This window comes from Vulpes vulpes, chromosome 13, assembly GCF_048418805.1.
Source record: "Vulpes vulpes isolate BD-2025 chromosome 13, VulVul3, whole genome shotgun sequence".
In the NCBI taxonomy this organism is placed as follows: Eukaryota; Metazoa; Chordata; class Mammalia; order Carnivora; family Canidae; genus Vulpes; species Vulpes vulpes.
This window is the reverse complement of record NC_132792.1, coordinates 107,566,928-107,590,592: the sequence shown is the minus strand read 5'-3', so window position 1 is coordinate 107,590,592 and position 23,665 is coordinate 107,566,928. Positions and strand designations below refer to the sequence as shown.

Here is a 23,665-nt window from a genome sequence, read left to right as displayed (position 1 = left end):
GAGCGGGATTCAAACTGCAGGAGCTCCACATTGCTTAAAAATACCGCTTGCCTGTATTGTTTGAAAACACGGCTTTGGGATCCGGCCAGGCAGCCGCAGCCGCATTGGAAATGCATTTCCCATTACCTGAGGCCCAGACGCCCTGACAGCCCGAGTCACTCAGCGCTGACCTGTTTTCAGCCAGCATCCAGCTCTGCCTCTTCCACGTGAATGATCCCCGATGAAGTCGCACTTGCAAAGGCACGTGTAGAACAAGCACACGTGTGCAGAACGTACATGTGCCCGCAGATGCAGATACACGCCCACACTTCACACTCAGACACGCACACACGCCAGGGTTCACGGCATTTGTGTGCACAAAGCTATGTACACACACCAGAGGAAGGCACACATGTAAACCCACACGGGGAAACGTGCACACACAGGTGTCCGTGTACGCACCTATGCATGGGCACACAGATGTACGTGTGCACGCACGCTCTTCCTCGGGCTCTCTTGGCTCTGGAAGGGAATGCAGCTCTACAGGGACAGCTGAAGATAAACTCTTGATTTCTGATTTTCAGAGCAGTTTGGACAAGGTCCTCTGAAATGCATTAAAATGCTAATCACAGCATCTGTCTGAACCCTGGCAGCTGTGTGACTTGGGGGAAATCGAAACAGAATGGATTCAGAAGCCTGGAACTCCTCCTTGACTCTCCTTGCCTCGCCCTCTCCCTGGTCTCCCCCACCCCTTCCCTGCCTGCCCACCAGGGCCCCCGGCTCCAGCCTGGCCGCAGTGGCCAGGACGCTGCCAGACCGATGATCCCAGAGCCGTGGCTCCCCGGTGCTAACAAGCAGAGCTGCTGCCCACCTGGCTCTGCCCAAAGTCCCCCCAGTAGAGCTTCTCCTGGTCGGGTGAGATGGCCCCTCACCACCACCAGGGTCTGGCTGCTTCTCCTGGCCCCCAGGGGAGCACAGAGAACCTGTCTGTAACTATCAAAGGTGGAGGCTAAGTGCGTGCTCTGCTGAATCCACATGAAGAGGGCTCTGAGGGCAGAATTTCAGGCACCACAGCAGGCAAGCCCTGGAGAAGCTTTCTGACCACCCCTGATGATACCAGATGTGGACAAGGGAATGGGGGGGCGGATTCATGCATCCACACTCCGGGTGAGCAACCCTCTCTGACTCTTCACCATTGCCAGGTGACATCCAGGCGCTTATCCAGCCTTCTCGGACTGTTAGCCTCGCCCAGCTCCTTTCTATTACCATTCCGCCTGCCACCGGGATCCAGGACCCCTCCGACACTCCTGAGGTACCCCCCACTCCCTTGCGGCTTCACACTCCATGATCTGTTCTGTTGCTTACCTTTGCCTGGTCTTCTCCTGTATCCCAGGCTCTTTGCCAGGCAAATCCTTGGTCAGCGTTCCCAGTTCAACCTAGACATCACCTTCTCCAGGAAGCCTTCCCAGTCTGGATGAGGCTGGATGAGAGGCTTTCTGAATTCTCAGAAATCCCTGTGTCTACCTCTGTTTCCCAAGTTTAAACATGATCTCTTGGCCAGTCCCTCCCCCAGACTGCGTGCTCTGGAGGGCAGGAGCTGGGTTTTACTCATCCCCTATACTTTTAGTGTTGGCACAAGGACTGGCCTAAGTTCTCAATGGCCAATGAGAGCACTGGAACATGTGAGCGGGTGTGTCCCTAAGTCCTTAGGACCAGAACCACGTCGTGGGACCCTTCAGTGGTCATCTGGAAAGACTTGACCCTCATTGCTGGGCCCTGGAATGGGCTCTGATCAGGCCTCATGCCCGGCTCTATGTGCCCACCCCCCTTTCCTCCGCCCCTCCCCACCCAGATCGATGCTCCCAGCATACCATGGTTCCATTTTTCCTCTTAAGCATCAAACTGTCATTTCACTAAACACCATCTGGAGACTCCTGGCTTCAGCCCCTTGCTTCTTCCAAACTCTTATTAATGTGACGGGTGTTTATTCCTTCTTCCTCCTCTTCCACTTCCTCCAGAACATCTCAGCTCTGCAGCCTGCAGACATTCATCTTATCTTTGGGGAGCTCAGCTCTGCTGGGGAGGGCCGCCGTCTCAGGCTTGGCTTTAAGCAGCTGACAGTGATAAAGAGCAGACAGAGAGCAAGAGCGAGCTGTGAGGGCCCCTCCTGGAGCTTACTCCCAGCCAGCCTGGGAAGGGGGGATGGCAGAGAAATCACTGGGGAAGGAACCTGGTGTAACTTGGTCTACGGTGGTTTTGACTCTGGTACACTGATCTTTCCAGAATTCTGGGACCTTCATAATATCCTGGTGCTACCAAACAAAGCCCAGATTCCTAACCCCAGCTCTTGACGGTCTGTATCCTCCTGCCCTTCCCAGCATCTGCGTCTCCCCCAGCCCCTGGGTGCCCATCTCTGCTGCCAGAACACAGTGCTCACCCTTCCGTCCAAGCCTGTGCCATTTTGTGGCTCTCGTCTGAATGCACACTACCCCCCTGCCCCCAATTTCTGCATGTCCTCCAAGGAGAAGCTCACGCCTTCCCTCTCCATGCAGCCCTCCCTGACTACCCTACCCACACCAACAACCTTCCATGCCTCTTGCTGAAAGGGACACAGTATTTCACCTCGTGATCTCACCCACATTGTACTCATGTGTCATATCTCCCAAAACAGACACAAGACTCCCCCAGTGGTGCTGACAGCACCCAGCCCAGGCCTGGGCACACAGGAGTACACAGTCAGTCCCTGCTGTCTTAAAGCCAAGGGGATGAGCAGCAGTGACCCCACTGAGACGAGCACCAGCTCCTTGGGGGTGCCTGGCTGGCACCGGGGTGCCCGCAGTAGGAGCCCTCCCCCAGTGCCCACATGGAGGCCCGCCCATTCCGGTCCCTCACTGTGGCCCAGGCTGGCACTCAGAGGCCAGCTCGTTTTCCCTGGTAGAGCATTAAGCTAATGCGTGTTGTGTCTCATTAGTGGCGTTCTGTTTGTGCCAGGGCCAGGCAGTTTGATGGGTACTTGATTGGATATTCTGTTTATTTATGGCAGGAAAAGCATTCTTTATTGAGGACTGGGCAGCACATTTCTGTCCCTATGGCACTAAGATCCTCTGGCAATCATGCAATTATAAATTAAGACTAAATAAATAATATATAATAAGCAATAAAGACTGCATGCCTCCATGTAAAGAGCTCTCCTCAGGCAGGCGTCAGCATCTCCCTACAGCTGGGCCTAGAGACCCAGCCGAACCCCAGCCTGAGAGACACTGGCCATCCCAGCCTCCTGGCTGGGTTCATTACCAATGTGAGCATTAACGTCCTCGGTCATAACACCTGAGTGGAAAGCATACCTGCATTGACAGAAAACTTTTGCCTTTCTGCTGCCATTAATCCTCACAAAACCTTGAGGAAGGGAGGGCAGGTATTATTGTGTCTAGTTGAGAGATGAGGAAACTAGGTGAGGCCCATGGAGGTTGGGGCCCCTGCCCAGGACCGCAGGGAAAGGCAGCCATGCCTTGAACCCCATTGTCCTGCCCTGTGTGCCCTAATCTTTCATAGGCTGGTCAGCATGGAGGCAGGAGGTGGAAAATCTTCCAAGGACACGAGGTTGGTGCTACCATCCTTTTAAGGGTAAACTCAGAGGATGAGTGGAGAGAGTAAAAATCCACAGCCCGCCTCAGAGTCTCCCCGCTTCCCCCCCACTCATCATCACGCCTGAGCCACATGCAGTCCGCCCTCCTGTCTTGGAGATGAGTCAGTGAGAGATTGCTACCCATCACCAGCTTATTGGTGGGCCTGGGGAGGCAGCGATGGGAAAGGCAGAGGGAGAAGGTCAAGGCCTGGGTTCTGGGAATTAGCCATGGCTGAGGACAGGGAATGCCCGTGAATCCAGAGAGGGAAGTGCAAGGCCTCTGCTGTGTACGGTCAGAAATGGAAGGGCGCACAGCGGGGCCTAGACCGAGTGGCTAGGGGATCATAGGGGACAGGGCTTGCCTAAATCCTGAAGGACCTGGGAGGGTCGAAGGAGAGTTCTTGGGGACCTTCGTACACACCGGGAACGCATGCCAAGCAGGTGGTTATCCCAAATGTATCAGAGGACATCAGGCCAGGGCCCTCCTCTGGGCAGGTCGCTGGTGTGGAATGGGGCTGAGCAGGCTGGGGTTCGAAGTCTGGAGATGACACCGCACCCTTGGCTCGGTGTCACTCAGCCAGGCCAAGCTGCAGAGGGGGCTTGATACACCGCATCGATGAGATACCTCCCCTCCAGGGGCTGCTGGGATCAGGAAGTGCCAGGAGCTCTGAAATTCACAATGGGCTGTGATTCTTAGCCAGTCCAGTGGCAAACCACACCAGCACACCTCCACACCCAGAACACCAGGCCAGCCAGAGCGCCCCTGCGCCCCTGCTCGCTCCAGGCAGAGTCCTGAGTTGCAAGTAGACAATGCTCATCCATCTCCCCGAAGGCAATTGTCTCTCCCTGAGACCCAGCCAGGGGCCTGGAAAAGTCATCCTGAGGGTACCCTGTAGCCAGAAGAGCTCTGAGAGTGATGGGCTGGGCCTCCAAGCACTGTCTGAGAGAGCCTGGGGCTGCAGGCCTGTGGGCACCAGAAAGACTGTGCTCAGGCAGGTTGTGGCTTTTGCTGTACAGATGCAACCTGTATTGCATTCAACACTCCCCCCTGCCTCCTCCCAGCTTTGCCCCCACTCCTCCCCTGCTCTTCCTCTTCTTCATCCTCGCAAAAACTAATTGTCTCTCTCACCAGCCTGCGCCCGGTGCTTGGTGCTTTCGAGAGGTTTATGCATGAAACTAATTATGCACCGCTAATTTGGAAGCTAGCAGCTTTCCCGTTAACGTTCATTTGATTTGGGTTGTTCTGCTGAGTGGCATTTCTGTAAATACGCCATGGGGCTGGGGCCTATTGGGGAGGTAACCTGAGTTTGGGGTCAAGAGGAGGGTCCTGGGGACCCCAGGGGTGGCCAGGTGTGATGTACTCCGGGTGAAGGAGAGGACAGGAGGTGCCATTACCATAAACCAGGGGAGGCCTCATTAGCAACCCTGGATGGCCCTGTGGGGAGGGACGGAGGGAGGAATCGGACTATAAAATGCGCACTCGGCTGGGGTGGGGGCAGAGTGGAGAACTGCCCACGGAGGTAAAAAAAGTACTAGGTTGCCAGGAGTGCTCAGTGGGTCTGGGCACCGTGCAGGGCAGGAACTGGGACCCGCGCGAGTCTGGAGAGGCACCCTGGGAAACGAGAGAGGTCATTGCCCTCAGAAGTTCAGTCCCAGGAAGGATCTCAAGCCCCAATGAGTGATCTCCAGGACTTTGGTCCTGGAGGGCTGCTGTCTGAGGGTCAAGGAGGGGAAGGGTGGGCCGGTCACAGAGGAAGGACAGCTCCCTTCTTGACCTGCCATGGTCAGGCTGGCTTTATGAGTCTGTGCCTGCTCAGAAGGCCCCTGCACTTGAAATTCTTAGTTTTTGACAAGGGGCTTTGCATTTTCAGTTAGCACCTACCAGTTATGTGAACGGTCCTGGCCAAACCACTGAGTCTCACATGGACCCTGTACTCATCAAGGATGTTCCCTGGGGGACTTCTGTGTATTCACTGTGCTTCCTGGAAAAGGAGCTCCCTGAGGACAAGCACTGGGTCTTCTCAAGTTGTTCCCAGAGTGCAAGGGAGGCTCCATGAAATGCTCTGCAAAGAAACTCAAGCACTGGACAAGGTGCTTATGCCCTGCGCACCCAGGCCGTGAGAGATAAGTCACGCTGGGCCATCTATTCATGAGCACTGCCTTTCTGTCTTTTCCTCAATGGCCCGGGGAGCACCTCCCCGCAATACATTCCTGTCTCATAGCAAATGTGGGAGCCCCACCTCCTACCTCAACATAGAAGCGAGGATGTCAGCACCTGCCACAGCGTTGGCGCGTGGACGCTGACAGCCTCAGTGTCGACTGCAATCTCTGGTGGCCAGGAGCCTGCACGCCTGGCAGCTTGGAAATCTCAGGGCAAGTCCACAGGGGAGGGATTAGCAGGGAAGTCAGATGATGCCTGCAGGGCCTGAGAATGGCCAGCCAGACAGGAAGGCCTCAGGAGAGCTCAGAGGAGGGTGGGGTGAGAAGTGGCACCTGGGCCAGCAGTGAGAACCCCAGCTTTCTGCCTGGAGACTGGACACCCCCAGGAGATCAGCGACCTACCCACACTTCTCCTTCCCCTCTCCCCCTGCCTGAGACCTCTAGACAATGCCAGAGAAGACGCTTTGGGCTGGAGGCGCCATGTGGAGATCACTTCCCACCTGTGCTGGGCTCTGGGGTGGGGGCTCCAGGGAATCAAATGCTTGCGGGAAGCATGTGGCGCATCACGGGCTCTGCTCTGTTGCCTGCTCACTGCAGACCAAATGTGCATCACTGAGTCCCCGGGCCACACTTCCCTCTCCGGTGGAATGAATTTAGTCCTCCCAGGAGCCTGTTCAGCAGTACCATTGTGACTGCCCCTCTCATTTACCTTGTGGAATGGAATGGAATCCTGCCTTGTCCCGAGTGTTCTCACACATAGTCAGACATACCCAGGTTCTAACTCCAGCCCGGCCACACCAGCCATGTGGCCTCAGAGCTAATCTCTTAACGGGCCTGCCCCTTTCTCCTTTCCAGTAAGAGGCACACAGGGAAGCCTTCCTTGGTGTGGCTGCCAAGAAGTGGTGATGGCAGCCACTCCTGAGTAGGAGCTATTCCTGTGACTCGGTGACCACCCTGATGTTCTGGTGAAGTGGCTGCCTGAGATGCTGCTCTGCCTCTCACCTGCACAGAACTCACCCTCATCCTTAATGGCAAACATCAAGCTCTGCCTCCTCCAGGGGGCCCCTAATGGATGAAGTCCTATAGGACTCAACAGTGAATCAGCCTCCATGCCTGTGAGCTAACTAGCTGCTTCTGTGGGGTGGTTCTTGTCTTACAAGCCACTTCTCAGCCCGCATCTCCTCCCCTGAGTCTCACACTCCCGGCACACAGTAGACAGCCAGGGAGGAGCTGTTGAATGGAAAGCACATACCTTGTGCATTTCATTCTTGGTCTTCCATGCATAGAGTGAATTGTGTTATATGGCATTTGTTGCTGGCTTTTCCTTCACCTTGTTGGGATCTGAGTGTCATTTTCCAGCAAGCTTGTTCCATCCCCACAGCCAACCTTGGGAGACCCGCCTCCCACGTTGAAGCAACATGCACAAGCATTCCTTGATGTTGACTCAAGGTTCTGTCACTTTTCAAGGCTGTCTGAGAGGCAGGCCTTGTGCTGAGCCATATTGACCAGATGTCTGTGGTAACCAATGCTGAGTAATGGTTCAAATGGTAACCAGCATTAGCAAATAGTTCCTGTGATAATTGCAGCCTAATTTGTGTGTGTGCACATGAATTAGCATGCATCTGTATGCCATTAGCACTCTGAATTATCTCCTGAGCAGCAATGCTTGCCTCAGGCCTTGTGGACAAAGCCAACAGTGAAACGTATCTAGAACTCAATTTCTTCTAAGAACAAAGGAGAGAAAACAGTGTTAAGGATGGGAAAGAGTTTGCCTCAAGGCTGCTCCATGACTCCCTCTGTCCCCTGAATCTCAGGCCATCCCAAGGCAGAGAAAGTCAGGAGGTCCAGACCTCATCACTCTTGGTCACTGGCCTAGACCAGGGCCTCAGCTAGGATCTCCCTGGGGCTCCTGGGAAGGAAACAGGGCAATTCAGGAGCCCTTCACTCAGCATGAGAGCTGGATTCCTAGTTGGGCTGTAGAGAGGAGCATGTTCCATTTTAAATGTGTCCAGAGAGTAATTTGAAGTGAGTGATCACCTCCTGACTTGAGTTTTCATATCACAGACTTCCAGAGAGCAGAAACTCTTGGTGTTAAGATCTCTGCATGGGCCCAGTCATGTTCTGACATGGCCAGCCTTGGGCAGTAGTGATACTTCAGGAAATTCCTGAAGAAGCACCCATGGCTTCTGGGTTGATTCCTTCTACTCCATCCCTCTTGACCGATATTGCCTATCCATTTAAAATTTGAATTACTAGTTTTTTATAAGAAGTACCTGGAATCATGCCACTTTAAACCCTGTTTTCCAAGGATGTGTGTATTTAGAAGACTGTATCCCCACAAAGAAAAACAAACACACAACTACTCAGCCCAGCACAGGGTTCCTAGGTTGGTGTCGTGTTAAAGACCAAACGTGTCCAAAGGTGACCAGGTTTAATTTGGCGTGCCAGCTATAGCTAAGGACAGCCTTGTACAACCAGTGCCAAGACCCCAACCAGTTCTGGTGGGGTGCCAAGGCCCGTAAGGCAGATCAGATGAAAATAGTCATGGGTCTTTCTAGACTCTGAGTCCAAGGTCACATCCACTCCTCCACTGACCTGGGCACAGAGGAGGGCTCACAAATGACACAAATGCCCCCACTCCTATCTAGTTCTCATTCCTGCCAGGACATTGTGTCCATGAATTCTGTAAATACCTGTGGATATGGAACTATTAAGTGTGTATGCTAAGGACAGGAGTATACTGAAGGACATAAGATCTCACTGAGCCAAAGGTGAAGAGCACCCAGGTATCTGACTGGAAGTTCAAGAGCTCTGAGTGATGACAGTGGGGGAGGGAGTTATTTAGACTGTTGGTGCTAGGAAGGAAAGACTCAGAGCATCTTGAGCCAGTGTCATCAGGACACATGGGGACTAGAGGGAGTGATGTGGAACTTGAATTCAGCAGCCATCTTGGAGAGAATCCCAAATCTATAAGTATAAGAAAACACTTCAAAATCCAATGATATGGGGACATGTCCTTAAAAATTGACCACAAGGCAGATAATCTAGTCATGAGAAGTAGAATCAGAAAATGTCCCGGGGCCCTAACGTTGATTGTGCACCCTGCAAGCAATGACAGACTTGCAAATAAATAGCTCCAGGTTTTCCAACCAAGAGGAGTTTTGCAAGCCGTGAAGGTTCTGCAAGCAGAGCCAAACTCTACAGACAGCAGTAAGCTTTGTGGATACTGATGAGTTCAGCCTACAAAGCCAGCATCTGCTAAAGATGGTAGATTCTACAAATAGTACCTGGATCTAAAGCTAGTGAAGAACTCTGCAAACAAGTACTGACTCTGCAAACAATAGGCTCCACAGACTGCTATGGGCTCTGCAAACTTTGATGAATTTGCAAGAAATACCAGGATCTGCAAACCCCAAGAAACTTGACAAGTGGCAGCAAGCTTTGCAGAGAGTGATGAGCTCTGTGTGCAATGCCGGGTTCTGCTAACAATGGACTCTATGAACAGCAACAGGCTCTAAAGCAGGTGACGAGCCCTTCCAGAAATGGCTGACTCTGCAAGCAGCAATAGGCTCTGCGAATGTCAATCGGCAGGGATGAGCTCTGGAAGTAATAACAGAGGTGCTGCAGACTGCATCAAGATCTTCTATGCCTTGGACTCTGAAAATATGAGGCTGAAGAAAGCTCTATTCATGCTGGCTCTATTCTGCTCATACCTATTCATGAGCACCCCTTCCATGTAGGCCCATGGGTGATGACAAGGTCCTCTCTTCAGCAACACTTGGATGGGATGGCCAGTCTCCTCTAGCGGTACATCCTGTTTAGGGCAAAGGAAACTCCTGGGGGCGGGACTTCTAGTGTGCACTTTGAGTTCCAGTGGGAGGTGGTGCCAGGGGCGGGTGTGGAGATAGCCAAAACAGGTGCTTAGACATTCATACTCATGGGGAAGAAGCTGGACCCTAAGAGAAGGAAACACACCTAGGGCTGCTCTGCCCTAGGTTGGAGCCTTGGCACTGGTTGTGCAAGGCTTAGCTATAACAGCTTCAGCCACCCACATGGAAGGTGGCCACTCCCACCCTGTGACCTCAGCCGTCACTGGGAAGGACTCTCGACCAAAATAATCCTGCCGCCAAGCCTATCTCTGATGCCTGAAATCCTACCATTAGAGCTTACGCCATTTGAGTCAAAGCCTGACCCTTGTTAAAATGAAATCACCACCCACCCACCCACTTTCCCAACACCCTCAGCCTGCCACCTCGGTGTGAGTCAGCTCATCATGTCCTCTCCCTGGTGATAGACATCCAAGAGCAGTGTCTGAAGGTGTGTGGGAGCCGGCTCACGCCTAGATCCTGAGAGCATCGGGTATTATGTCAGTGAAGGCTGGGGCAGGAGTGGGCAGGGACGGAAGCAAGAAGACAACGTGTAGGTCAGGCTTGAAAGTGAAAGGGTCAAGGTGCACCATCCTGCCAGGCCAGAGGGTCCTGGGAAAGGTGGGATCAGAAGATGGAATGGCCTTCCAGGCATCTCTCAGGTCAGTGGGCACCGAGTAGGAGAGAGGAGGGGGAGCGGGAGCTGGGGATGGTCTTCTGGCTGCAGGATGTGAGGTCTGCTCCCAGGCTGAGCTCCCAGACCTTGTCAATAGCAGGAAGCCTTGCTTGGTTAATTAATGAGTTATTCAGGCTGACCTTTGATCTCTAGAGCAAATCAAGGGCTTTGTGTAGCTCCTATTAACTCCCTGGATTTGCTTAGCAGCTGCCTGGGAGGTGGGCTGATGGAAACCTCCTCTCCCTCTCCTCTCCAAGCTCGGCACACTCCTAGAGGCCTATGAAGTGCTCAGTCCTGAGTTTCAGGGTCTCAGAGTCCCAGAGAGAGCTGACTTGAGTGTCCTGGAGAGAGCTTTCAGAGGGGAGACCCCTCAGAGAAGGAGAAAGTTCTGGTGCATTCGGCAGTGGCCCAGGATGCATGTAGCAATGGTGCAGGATGGCCCAGTATGCATGTAGGGGCCACCATCAGCCACAGAGGCAGGACCAAGCAGACCATGGAGGTGATAAAAGTCACACGGAACCAGCTTCTTAATCTGCAAAGAAAATCAGAGGCCCTCGGAGACCCTCTTGCTCCTCCAGGAAACAGCCTGGCTTCTGCAAGCACCCAGCAATAGAAGCAGCCCCCTCCCACTCACACCACACCTTGAGGATGGGGTCAGGTCTCAGAAACTCCTTCCAGAGAGATCCCACCCCAGGGAGGCATGCTTCGGGAAGAGTCTGGAAAGGGGAGGTCTGTGGGCCAGCCTCACGATGCAGGCCTCTGAGGGTAGGATACTGTTGTATCCAAGTATGAGGAAGGGGACAGAGAAGTGGGATGAAGCCCCAAGCATAGAGTCCTGGGGCTAGGGGAGCTTCCTAAGACTCCGTCTCAGGCCATGCCCCTCACCTGGTGGAAGTAACTGCCAAACTGGCCACCGAGAGAATGCATGTAGTCCCTGCCTCCCATGGGCATGACTGTGGCTCATCAGGAGTGAGCCCCACAGTGAGCATCCACAGGAGGACACAGTCTTGGTTCCGCTCTTCATAGAGGTGTGTCACTTGAGATCCCAGGGCTCAGTCTCCCCAGCTGTAAATGGAGGCTAAGAAGACCCACCCTGCCTTTGACCTGAGAGAACCCGATCAGAAGATGGCATCAGAAGCCCTCTGGGCAAGATGTAGCCTTGTAGGTAAGGGAATCAAGTTCATCAAGGAGCTGGCCCTGAGCCCTTTGAGGGAGTCCCTTAGGGACCGCATGCTGTCAAAGGGCAGGCTGGACAGGGCTAGACAAGGCAGGCCACTAACCAGGGCCTGCGCAGAAAGAGACAGAGCCTCACCCACAATCCTCAATCCATCCAGGGAGGGCAGAGCTGCAGGCTGGTGAAAGCAAGCCTATCCCCCCAACAAACCAGCCCACAGGGCCCACCCCCACGGTAGCCCGCTGTGAGTCCTCACCAAGCCCTGTGATGGAGGGTGGGTTTCCATATGTGGAGATGGGAGGGAAGGGAAAGGCTGGGGTAGCTGTGTTGGAGGAAGAGGAGTAGAAGCAGGGACAGTTTGATCCAGGCAGGAGAAGCCTAGGGCAGTTGGGCAGCCAGAGGGGAAAGGTTGGCACACCTGGGAGCCTCCTGCCACAGGTGCCCAATGGTGGTGCTAGACAGTCAGAGGCCTTCAGAATGAGAGCAGAAGCCTCGGGACCCAGCATCAGCCACAAGGATTTACTTGTCCTGATTCATAGCACTAGAGAGCGAACGAGCCCTCAGGGAGCTTCCAGTCTGGCAGGGGAGATGGACCAAAAATAAGGAAGCCCTAAGAAATAGAGTCAGCTTCCCAGCCCCGAAGGAGTGAGGTGGCCTTCCCTGGCTCTGAGTTTGTGATCAGCCATGCTCGGAAAGAGACGCTGTGCCATGAGCCTGGCTGTGACTTGAGCTCTCAACTACACCGACCGCATCCACAGTCTGGGTTCTGTGGGATTGGGGCAGAAGCATGCTGGGCTCTGGTTCCCCAATTGCTATTCCTGAAAGGGAGGGGTCCTCAGGCTTTGGGGAGCCCCCAGGTGAGTTCCTTCCCTCCAGGAGAGCAGCACGGAGGTGGCCCAGGTGTGGCCTCTGCTCTGGGCTGTGCTTGCCCCGGATGAGGAGACGCTGGGAGTGCAGAGCAAGCAGATGTGTGTGAGAACTGAGGAGGAGGATGTGGAAGGTGGAGGAGGAGAGGCAGAAAAATCGGTAGAGAAATTTTTAAGAGGGGAGGGGTCTCACTTGCAAGTGTCCTCGGAACAAATTAAATCCTAAGTCTTAAGACAGAGAGAGGAAGGATTAGTTTTTGCCCAGAGATGAGATGCTCCATATCAGGTACACTTCATCCTTTGGAAGGTGTGAGAAGGTAGGCCTGAGAAATCCACTGCCCTCGCATCCGTGCCTCCTGCCTCTAAATGTGCTAAATCCATCAAACTAAATGAAAGCAGCTGCTGTTTTATGGAAATAAAAGGCTCTCATATTTAAAAGTGCAGAGATTTTGAATGGAGAGGGAGAGAATATATACAAACGTAGAATCCCCCCCCCCCCAAAGTACCACTTAGCTATGCACACCTTGGGCAACCCTGGCAAACGCTGTCACCAGCAGGGGTGGGATGGGACATTGGCCATGTCGGGACTGACTCCAGGGTTGGGTGCCTGTGTCCTCCTCGTGTGGCCCCAGAGAACAGGGAATCAACAGCTTTCCCATTAACTGATGGCCACTCTCCTCAACAGAGGTCTTAGCACATCTGAAGGCTGTTTCCTGAGCATGGTAAGGTGGAGCCAATGTGTTTAATAGACTCTTTCATTCCCAAGGATAATCACGTGATTTAAAAAATATATCTTCTAGTGTGTTAATCGCCCCCAACGGAGACAGTTAATTAAACAAAGCATGATGTTAAGAGCAAAATCTCCTTCCCAGGCTGACTCTATTTCTTCTCCCTGATACCTGATGGATGTTTCCACATTGATGGGTGTCCACGATACAGCCATGCCCAGTATCAATGCGGTTTCACTGAATGCCTTGTATCTTCCTGGGGGTATGAGCAAAGCTGTGGGTGAACGAAGGGAAGATTAAGCCCCATTCCTGCCTTCAAGGAACTTACCTGATACAAAGTCAGAAGACGCATAAACTGGGGGGAACCCGGGAGAGCACGTGAGGGGCCAGCTGTGCGGAGGCAGGTGGCATGGGCAGAGGAAGGAGGCCAGCTAAGGGCTGCTGCTCTGTCTTCAGCCAGTAGTGAGGCACCTGAGGAGTCTGATGGTCTCACTGGGACCATTTGAAGGGGGTGAGCGGCTGGGCTCCCAGGGGCCCCCTGTAGAACAGTTACCTACCTCCTGGCACTGAGTTCAGGGGGGTGCATCCCCTGGCACCTCCTAGCACCTTTCAGGGCAGTGAGAAGCTACTTCTCACCTGCTAGAATGCAAAGGGCTGAGATTTGCTTTTCTTCTTCCCAGTGGACAAATCTTTGCAAAGTTGTTTACAGTTTTGGGGGGCGGTTCGGGGGGCCTGAATTACACCTTCCCCTTTCTTCGTGTGATTAGGCTTATCTGGCAGCAAGGGAATAGGTTTTTGGCTAGCAAGGTATGAGTGGCCTTGGTTGGGCAGGTGACACCTGTTTCCTCATCCCTGTGGAGTGTCTAGCCCTGACCTCAGGGGTTGTGAGGGAACTATGCCATGGTGCACATAGCGTTTCTACCCGCGGCACCTGGCAGACTGCATAACAAGCAGTAGCTGCTGCCACTGCCACTGCTGGTATTACTATTATTATGTTACCAGGGGGGTTCAGGGTAGCTTGCGTTCAGCTGCTACCGTTGCTGGTGGAGAGCAGGGCCATCGATGATGGCCTTGAGAGGTCTTGCCCTGCACATGCCAGCCCTGAGAAGGGGGTCCTGGAAGCCAAGCAGAGTCTGGGCTCTGGCACAGGCTCGAGGACGGAACCCTCCCTGCCCCCCTGCCTGACAGGAAGAGGGCGCAGATGCTGAGAAGATAGGGTAGATAGAAAGTGCTGGGACACCCGCGACACCTCTAGGTTTACTCAGTTGGGTGGCAGGGTAGGAGGGTGGTCTGTAGAGGCCCATCAGATCCAGGATAGGAAAACCTCACTCCACCCAGACCCCACTGGATACAGGGCTTGGGGTTGGGTGGCCCAGAGGGAGGAGCAGCTGATGGCGAGGGAACAGAGCCAGCAGCAGGTCTTCTTTTCCCACTTCATGTAGGGTGGCCCCGCAGGGTGTGCTGATGGGACATCAAGTATAGTTGCCCTCCCCAAGACCCCTGTCAGGAGCCACCGAGCTGCGACCACACACTCTAACATAATCCAGCTTGGCTTCTAGGGGAGGGTCCTGTGAAGGGAGAGTGGAAGGCAGGGTTGTGAGCCAGATAACCCCAGCAGACAGAGGGACGTGTGCACACACACACACACACACACACACACACACACACACACACACCTCCCTGCATTGGGTTCACATCCTTGGGCCACAGGGCCCTGCCTGGGTCTCGCTCTTGGGGTCTCCTCTGTGTCCTCCTAAGGTGCCTAACAGGTGGCTACCTCCCCTCCTTCCTGTCCCTGCTGTCCTCTGCAGGAGGGTGGGGGGGTAAGCCCGATCCTGTCAACTGCCCCTCTGCAGCACCTTGGTACCCTGGAGGGGACTTTGGGGCACCCCTTCCCTCTACAATGCCTATCACTCTGTGCCCAGGGCTCCACAGAAACTGCACCAAATGGGCCGCTTTGCATTGACGGGACTTCCACATCCTGGCAGGTGCAGCTGTGGCACCAGTGAGGGGATAGAGCCCAGATCTCCCCCTTCCCACTCCCCCAAACTAGGGCCAAGGCCAGTGCCAGAAGAATGTTTTGCCCCTGCCTCGGAGCTTGTGCATTGCTGTGCTGGACGCCGGAATGGCACGGGGAGGGGAGGGGAAAGGCATGGGGGGGGGGACTGGGGTGAGGCCACCGCCTGCACCCCACTGCCCTGCCAGGGTGCTGCACGGGGTCAGCTCCAGGGCCAGAGAGGCTGTGCTGCCCGGAGGCCCCAGCAGGGAGATCGGGAGGGCAACATTCCAGCCACGGAGATCATCAGGGATCGCCATGGCAACGGGGGTGCAATTAAGGCCTGTTTCAGCTGGGAGCAGCTGTGCGCACTTTATCTGCCTTGAATAAGGAGGAGAGAAAAAACCTGGGGAGGGAACGGGGTGGAGAGGCGGAGGGGGGAATGGCAGTCCTTTGCAGGCCTCTTCCTGTTCGGAGAGAAAGAGGAGAGGGGGAGGGAGGAGAGGGGGAGGGAGGCCAGAGGAGCCAGAGCCGAACATAGCCACTCAGAGGGGAAACTGAGGGACAGAGAGCCTCGCAGAGACAGAGACATTCCCACCGATACACAGAGACTGACAGGCTCGTGCAGAAAAACAGACACAAGCACAAAGAGGGAAAAAGAACAAACTCAAGTCCTAATAGAAAGGCCCTATCAGACACAAGGCCAGAGCACCCCTTCACCACGCTTCTCCCTGCTTTCCACAGACGAATTATTTCCTAGCCACAGCAGGGCCTCTCAGACACACGTGTAAACATGTGCACGTACACACACATGCATGCACACACACATGCATGCACACACACAAATGCACACGTGCAAATGCACACACAAGCTCACTCCAGCCTTTGAGCCTTTGCTTCTCTCTTGCCCTATTCTGGCCACACCTAGGGCCTACGCTCCTGAGGCTCCTCCTCTAGGAATCCCTGGTGCCCCCAAGGACTCCCCTCCCAGGCAGGGACTTCAGCACCTTCAGCCCCCTGCACCGCATTTCTCACTACCTGGAGCAGGCCCTACTGAGGGCCTGCATGTGGAAGGAGGAATGGAGGGCAGGGGATAGTAGGCAAAATCAAGAGCCACGCATTAAACTAGGGATGCACCTTGAAGTTAAGAATTCAAGGCCCAGTCTATTCTCTCCTGGCTGGGCCACAGATTCCAAATTCCATCTTTGTATCACCTTTCAGCAAAGGTATGTCAACTGTCTTGCCTAGCTGAAGGAGGGAACTTGACTGGTGCCACCTGAGACCCAGGAATGGAGCCATGCATTTAGAATGCTAGTCGAGTAGCTTGGTCTTAGGAGGTGAGCTGAGAAACTTTTGTGGCATACTTTGTCCCACAGGTTGTAGATGGATCTTCTTCCAGCTGGATTGGCACACATCTACCTCAGGGCCTTTGCACTTGCTATCTATCTGCCTGGAAGACTCTTCTTCCACATGCTCACTTGGTTTATTCCCTCATTTCCTTCAGGATTCTTCTCAAATGTCACTTTACCAGAGAGGCTATCTTTAACCATTCTATATAAAATAGCTGTCCCCTGACCCCAGGGCCAGCATCCTCTTCCCCTTAGGCGACATCACTGTTTCCATCACCACCCAACCTAGCACATCATGACTTGTGCATTTTTATTGATGGTCTCCCACCACTTGCCTGTGTGCTTCATGAGGGCAGGGACTTTGTTTGCTGCTCCATTTCCAGATCATGGAATAGGACCTGTCACCCAGTGCCAACGGGCCACACAGTGAATCCTGTAAGCATGCAGGAATGGGTGGCAGTGTTTCTCTCATCCGCCTGGAGTCATGCAGCCTCATGGAAGAATTGATTGGATTCCTAGTGCCTTTATGTCCCTGGGTTCCATGCAGTTGCATCCTGTCCTCTCTCTCTGTCCCCATGAGCCTACTGTCCAGACCACACTAGTCCATTCATTTGCCCTCAGAGGTAACTCACTCTTTCTCCATGTCTTGAGATGACATCCTTCGTCTTCTCCCAGGATCTGAATGCCACCTGCCCAAAAAGGTTCAGGTGCCCTCTTCTCACTTCTCCTTCCTCAAAGCTATCTCTCTTCAGTGGACACCACGGCACCTGGCTAGGGGTCAGGAGCTGTGGGTTGGTGGCCTGGTTCTGCTACTGGCAAGCTGTGACTCTAAGCAAGTCACCTTATCTTCCTGACATTGTTTCTTGGCTGCAAATCAAAGGCATGCAACTGTGTCACCAAGGGCTCCCGTTTGGGCAGACCCTTTGGGGGGCTTGTTAGTTTGCACCTGCCGGCATCAAGTAGTCATTGGGCTCTTTGTCTAGTTGACTGCCCAGTGGCTGCAGCTTGTTGGCTGAGAGCTGGGTGGGTAGTGTCTGCTGAGCTGTGTCATGGGAAACTGGCTCGACACATTCTGAAGAGCCAGGAACAGGCCCCAAGCCGTGCTTTCACTCCTAAGGAACCAGGCAGTCGGAGATGAGCGCTCCTGGGAAGTGCACAGAGTCTGGAGAAAGGGCATTCTGAGGCTGCCAGACCCACGCAGGCGGCAGGGTGGCCGCATCTATTCCTGGCAGTGCCCTTGAAGGCGGTCAGAGCGGCTCATGGCAGTTCCCGCCAGCCTCCCAGATGTCAGAGGACTGTTGGGGGCCACTGCCTGCAACTAGGGCCCACGCAGGAGAGGAAAGGGGGTGGCGGGGGCGGCCCCTCCGCACCCCCGGCCAGTCAACAAATGGCTCGTACTTGGACATGCTCCGGCTCGGGCACCAAGGGCAGAGCTGGGGAAAGAAGGAGGCCCACTCGGCTTCGGAGGAGACATCACGGGGCCGTCCACAAGAGGCAGGCTGGCCAGAACATTCTTCCGTCCTGGGGGACGTGTGGTCAGAGGGGCTTCTCATGGGCAGATGCGTTGGAGCCTCACCCCATCCTGTGACCTCCCAGAGGAGAAACAGCCCTTGAGACCGGTCCAGGCCTCTGACTCCCATGGCCACTGTGGGTCTCGAGTCCTCTGGTGACAGGAGACTCACTCCCTCTGGATTCAGACAGGACACAGATGCGTGGTGGCACCATAGAAATTCTGAATGATTCTGCACAATCAGGCTTTTGACCCCTCACCATCCTGGCTCATTTTAATACGGGCAGCACCGAATACCAGCGCGTGATCAAGACAGGCTTCACCAGGGTGGCTCTGAGGAGAGACACATTCCACTCAGCAGAATGGATGCAGGGGTCCTAGGGAGGCCCCAAGAGCCCCTGGGGGATTGTGGAGGTGCTCGTGCGTGGAGGTGAGGGGGACTCGCTCCCAGGGGTGCTGGCCATCGGGATTCTCAGCTGGTGTAGAGTGCTCCGACAGTGATAGAACGAGGGGCTGAATAAATGATGAATGTTCCCCCCAAGAGACATACAATCAATAAAAACTCAGGGACATTGGTGCAAACCTGAACACCGGGGCAGGTGCATTTCAGAAGAGAAGGTCAAAGTGCAGAAGGGTAGAGGGTGTAGACACCACCCCAGGGCCAGCAGGGCACAGCAGCTCTCTGTGCCTTCTGGCCACCAAGGATGTCCTGGGTGGCCCAGGGCTGCTGAGAAACTCCTGGAGCTGGGGGATGAGTCTGCGCAGAGAGGGAAATAAAAGTAGTCGCCCCAGGCCAGCTGCTGGAAGAGTTCCGGGTGCAAGCAAGCCTGGGGATCTGGTCCCAGCTCTGAAAGTCAGGGTCAGGGGACTGTGGGTCACTGTCCTCCCTGTGTGTGTAGAGACACCCAGGGACACTCTGCCCCAACCTGGCCCCTCTCAGGGCCGTCCAGAGGATGCAGTGGGAAAACCCACTTGAATAAGGCCATTCACGAAGCCTCAACCACGAGAGTGAAACCTTGCCACCTTGCCGTGACACTCAGGCATGACCTCCTATGACCTCAGCGTCGGTGTGCCTGGTGATTGGCTCTTGGACTCGAGAGCCTGTTGCCAGCTGGCTGCATTAGCAGCCCCCCCATTGTCAGTTCCTCAGCCTTATGATGTTAGGACCCTGCCTTCGCGAGACCGAATCCTTTTTTACGTTCACTTCTAATGCCTTGGTGGGATTCGCTGTCCTTCCTCACTTCCGCAATTGATCACACATTGCTGGGTAAATCGGCACAGTGTTCTTAAATGTGAACAAGCCAGTGAGTGAAGTCGCCTGTGCACTTGTCATGGTTCTCCTTTTTGGTGGAAGGTCTTTGAGGGGAAAAGAAAGGCTGATGTGTCTTGTGCTAATCACAGGGTTATGCACTGAGAACATGCCCAGTAGTCCTGAGCTGGCTTCATTTTGGCCCCCGGCCACATCGTGGCCTTCCCGGGAGCGGCTGTCAGCCTAGCAGAGGTGCGGCACTTGGTAGACCCTTTGAAAACAGGGTTGACAGGGTTGGGGAGAAGGGGAGGGGGTAAAGAGCAAGGGAGAGGTAGGGAGGCAAAGACCGGTGAGAAGCCAAAGGAGAGTAAGTAATTGCGTTAATGATTAAAGATGTGTCAGTGAATATTTATCGAGTGCTTGCTGTGTGCCAAGAAGTGGGCTGCTGCTTTACATGGATTCTCATTTGATTGTCCGCACTGAAGGCCAGGGCGGCTTTATAGGGCTGAAGCTCTCACAGAGAGGTTAGGGACTCTAACCGAGGGTACACAACACCCAAGTGGCACAGGCCTGTCCCTGTGGGATTAGCAGCCAAGGCTTTCCTGTTACCCTTGATGCCAGGAGCCTGGCAGTGCATTTGGGAGCAATAGGCAGCCCTCTGTTCTAAGTTCTACGCGGCCCTTTGGCTGTGGCCTCCCAGGGAAGCATTGCTGGGTTTTAGGACGCTGGATGGCTGCACCAGTCACCCAGGCCCCGCCCAGTCCCTCCAGGCTAGGGCTGTGCATGGGAGGGGCCGGCAGGTGCTAGGCACCCCCACTGACCTCTCACTGGTCTGCGGAGTCCCTGGGCCTCCAGTACCCCCTGCCTGCCTGTGGGTAGTGAGGGTTCAGAAGTGATGGGTGGCTGTGGTATTTGTACAGTTCCCAGCCCCCTCCTCACCACATACACACATACACACACCATTCCCAGCCCACCTGGACAGAACCTTACAACCCAGTTTGGTCTCTTCCTGCTGATGCAGACTCCCATGTTTATTATTTATTTATTTATTTTTTTTTTTTAAAGAAACGATTGTTTTATTTATTTATTATTATTATTATTATTTTTAAAGATTTATTCATTTATGATAGAGAGAGAGAGGGAGAGGCGAAGACACAGGAGGAGGGAGAAGCAGGCTCCATGCCGGGAGCCCGATGCGGGACTCGATCCCGGGACTCCAGGATCGCGCCCTGGGCAAAGGCAGGCGCCAAACCGCTGCACCACCCAGGGATCCCGACTTCCATGTTTAGAACCTTCTCTGGAGCAGTGGCAGGTTTGAGGGAAAGATGGTGCTAAAAAAAAGTCCTAAGTCAGAGTCCTGGTTGTGCCCATCCCAAGCCTCCTTGCCCTCTCTGTAAAGTGGACGTGTAAAGCGCAGCCTTGGAGGGTTGTGATGAGAATAGAAGCTGACGTGCATGTGGTTCCGGGCACGGCGTAGACACTCCGAGGGTGGATCATGAGAATGGGAAGAGGAGGGTGGTAGTGATGGTGGTAGAGAGGCCTGGCGGCACGCAGACCAACAAGAACCAGGCGGCCCTGCCCACTGTCTGCGTGTCCGCCTCGCCTGTCTCTCCTCGTTCAGCCTCTCGGGTGAAGCTCTGCAGGAGACACGCAATGATTCAGACCCGTCCCTCCTTTTTCTCCCCCAAGTTCCCTTCTTTCCCAGTTCTTATTCAAATGTCTGTCCCCTTCCTGTCTCTGTGTCCCTCTGCCCCCTCTGTCTGAGTCTCCCTGGGTCTGTCACCCCATCTGCAGGTCTGTGTGCACGTGCCTCTCTCCCTGCCCACGGCTCCCTCCTCTGCTTAATCATTTGAACCACTGTGTCCTTGTAACTCAGCCAGACACACTAGCACCACCCGATGAGGTGACAACCCTGAGTTACAGGCACACATTTGGAAGCCAGCACTGTGACTGACAGACCCCAGACCCCTCCTTAGCAGCCCCGAACACCCACTGGGACTCAGCTCCCAAACACCAGCAAAGCCCTCTTAGTTCTATTTCTGTTCCTAGTGGGGGACCAAGAGAGCTAGCCTCTCCCAGACCGCCCACCACCGCCCTGCCCCCCCCCCCCCCCCCCCCCCCCCCCCCGTCATGCTCACTGGGGGAGGGGAGGGTGCTCCATTTCAGTGTGTGTGGCTGCATCATCCTAGAGTCTCAGTCCCCCTTCCTCAGCAGGCTCTCTCCATCAGCCAGCAGGGGAGGCCCTGGGGGCTGCCCCCTATCCCATCCTCAGGCTTCCTGCATTGTAGCAAGTGCACAAAGTTAGAATCATGGGGCCCCCTTCCCCCTTCCCCCTTCCCACTGTGACAGGGCCGGGCCCAGGCCTCTGCACCTGAAGCCCGGCAGGCCGCCCGCACACCCGAGAGCCCACATCCCACTCACAGGCTGTTCCAACAGCACCCTCTCCTGGAAAGTCCCCTTTATTTTGCGGAGAGTCAAACTCCAGCTACCTGGTGTCTCAGAGAACCTCATGGGGGAGAGAAAATAAGAAGAGGCAGGATGAGGTGGGGCCTCATCTGGGGGTCTGTGCCCTGAGCCTGTTGGCCCGTGGGCTGTGTTTGTGGACATGGATGGTACAGGGAAGCACCCCGTCCCCAGGCCAGGCATGTGGAAACTGCCCCTTGTACTTCTCCACTTCTGCATCTGTGTGTGTGTGGGGGGGGGTGGGGTGTGCACACTCCTGTGTGCGGTGGATGGGAGGGAGAGTGTGTTTCTCCTGGGGAAGGGCAGCTCTGTTTATTTCTGTTTATTATGGCTGTAACCTTGGCTTTTGGGTAGAGTAGGGCGGTGGGACTCTTTGGAGCCTGGAGCAAAGAATGTTATATTCGCAAGTGACCTCGGTGGGAAAGGTGGATCTCAGCACCCTGGCAGGGCTCGCTGATGATGCCCCCTGCCTCCTCCCACAGTTGTCTCTCTGAGAGCCCCACAAAGCCTCAAGCCCCAGGCCCTGCCCAGTGGCCCACAGCGCCCCCTGACCTGTCCTCGGCTCTGGTCTCCTCGGTGCCTGAGGTGCTCCTCCTGCCCAGCCAGGAGTCAATGTGGGTACAAGAGCATGCAGTGCAAGGTAGGCGCCCCAGGGTCAAGGGCTGTGGGCCTGGTGTCTCACCCAGGCTCCCACGCAACAGTAGAAATACAGGAAATGATAGTGTAGTAGGTTCTGGCCTAGGCTGTTTACGTGTGCTAACTTGTTTAATTGGCACAGCCATCCATTGTGCAGATGAGAGCTCTGAGGCAGGGAGCAGTTAGTTAACTGTGGCCAGGCCACACCGCCAGCACCCGGCAGTGCCGAGATTCAAGGCCAGGCCTTATAGATCGTGAGGAGAGTCTCACAGATACATGTGACTGTGTGTCGTTGGGCCTATATTCAGTTACATAAACCTCTAAATTTTAGCATCTATTTTAGGGCTCTGCACTCAGAATATGCACTCTGAATATTTGTCGAATTGACGTCTTGCTGGGCATTTTGTGGTGGGCAGTAAATATCTGGTGTACGGAGGATGGATGTGTTGGACCATAAAGGGGCTGAGCTTATGAGTGTGGTGAGAGGCTCAGGATGCCACGTTGGGGACCCCTGAGGCAGGACTTGGGGTTCTGCTCCCCACTCTCCCACATTTGTGAATACAGGGGCTGGGGAGCCTGGGGACAGAGGGCCCAGGGACAAGAACTCGACAGCCTCTGTCCTGCCTTCCAAGAACTGATGCCTAGTCTGCTCCCCACCCAGTCTGCTCCCCACTCACCCTAGTGCTGTCACAGGGTGTGGGGTGGGTAGAGGGGTGGCAGAGGGGGGCAGGGCAGAGGTGCAGTTGGGAGACGTCTCTCACCTCCTTTTCTAACCAGAGGCTGCCTCATGCATCTCCTTTCAAACAAGCAGAAGGATGGCCCCCATCTTTTCTTCCTCTACTTTTGTAAGCAAAGGGAGGAGGAGAAGGAAGCCCCAGGAGGCCACCCGGCAGAGACAGGCAAAGGCTGGCCCCCTGCAATGCCCTGCGGTGTGGCGCTAATCCACAGGAGACAGGGCCTCCCAAGCCTCCCAGGCGGGCACACAGAGAACCAGGGTTCTCCCCGTCTAGGAGCTCACATTTGGGAAGACAGGAGCCCCTGGCTGGAAACCAAAGTGCGTTAGAGGGGGAGAGCGTGTGTGGAAGTCAGGCGGGGGTCGAGGGTCCAGGGGCATTTTGGAATGTCGGTGAGGCCAGGCAGATAGGCACAAGCTAACCCAGCACATCAGAGGACGGAGGGTAGCGTGGCTGGGGGCAGGCACTGTGTAGCAAAGTGGGGAGAGCTTTGCAGAGCAGAGGGGGTTGATTATGGAGGCCTGCCTGGGTGCTCCTTGGAGAAGTCTGAGATTCCCAGTGCCTCCATCGCTGTGCACGTGGCTCCCACCGCCCTCCAGCAGTCTGTGCTACTGGCTGCCCAACCGCTTCTTAACAAATGTCCAGAGGAGGAGC

The 23,665-nt window shown here is 54.8% G+C and overlaps 1 protein-coding gene across 45 annotated transcripts in view; it reads left to right on the top strand.

The window, feature by feature from the left end:
• CELF4 (CUGBP Elav-like family member 4) overlaps positions 1-23,665 on the top strand; it is a 296,564-nt gene that overhangs the window by 93,496 nt on the left and 179,403 nt on the right. The gene's annotated exons all lie outside the window — the stretch shown is intronic.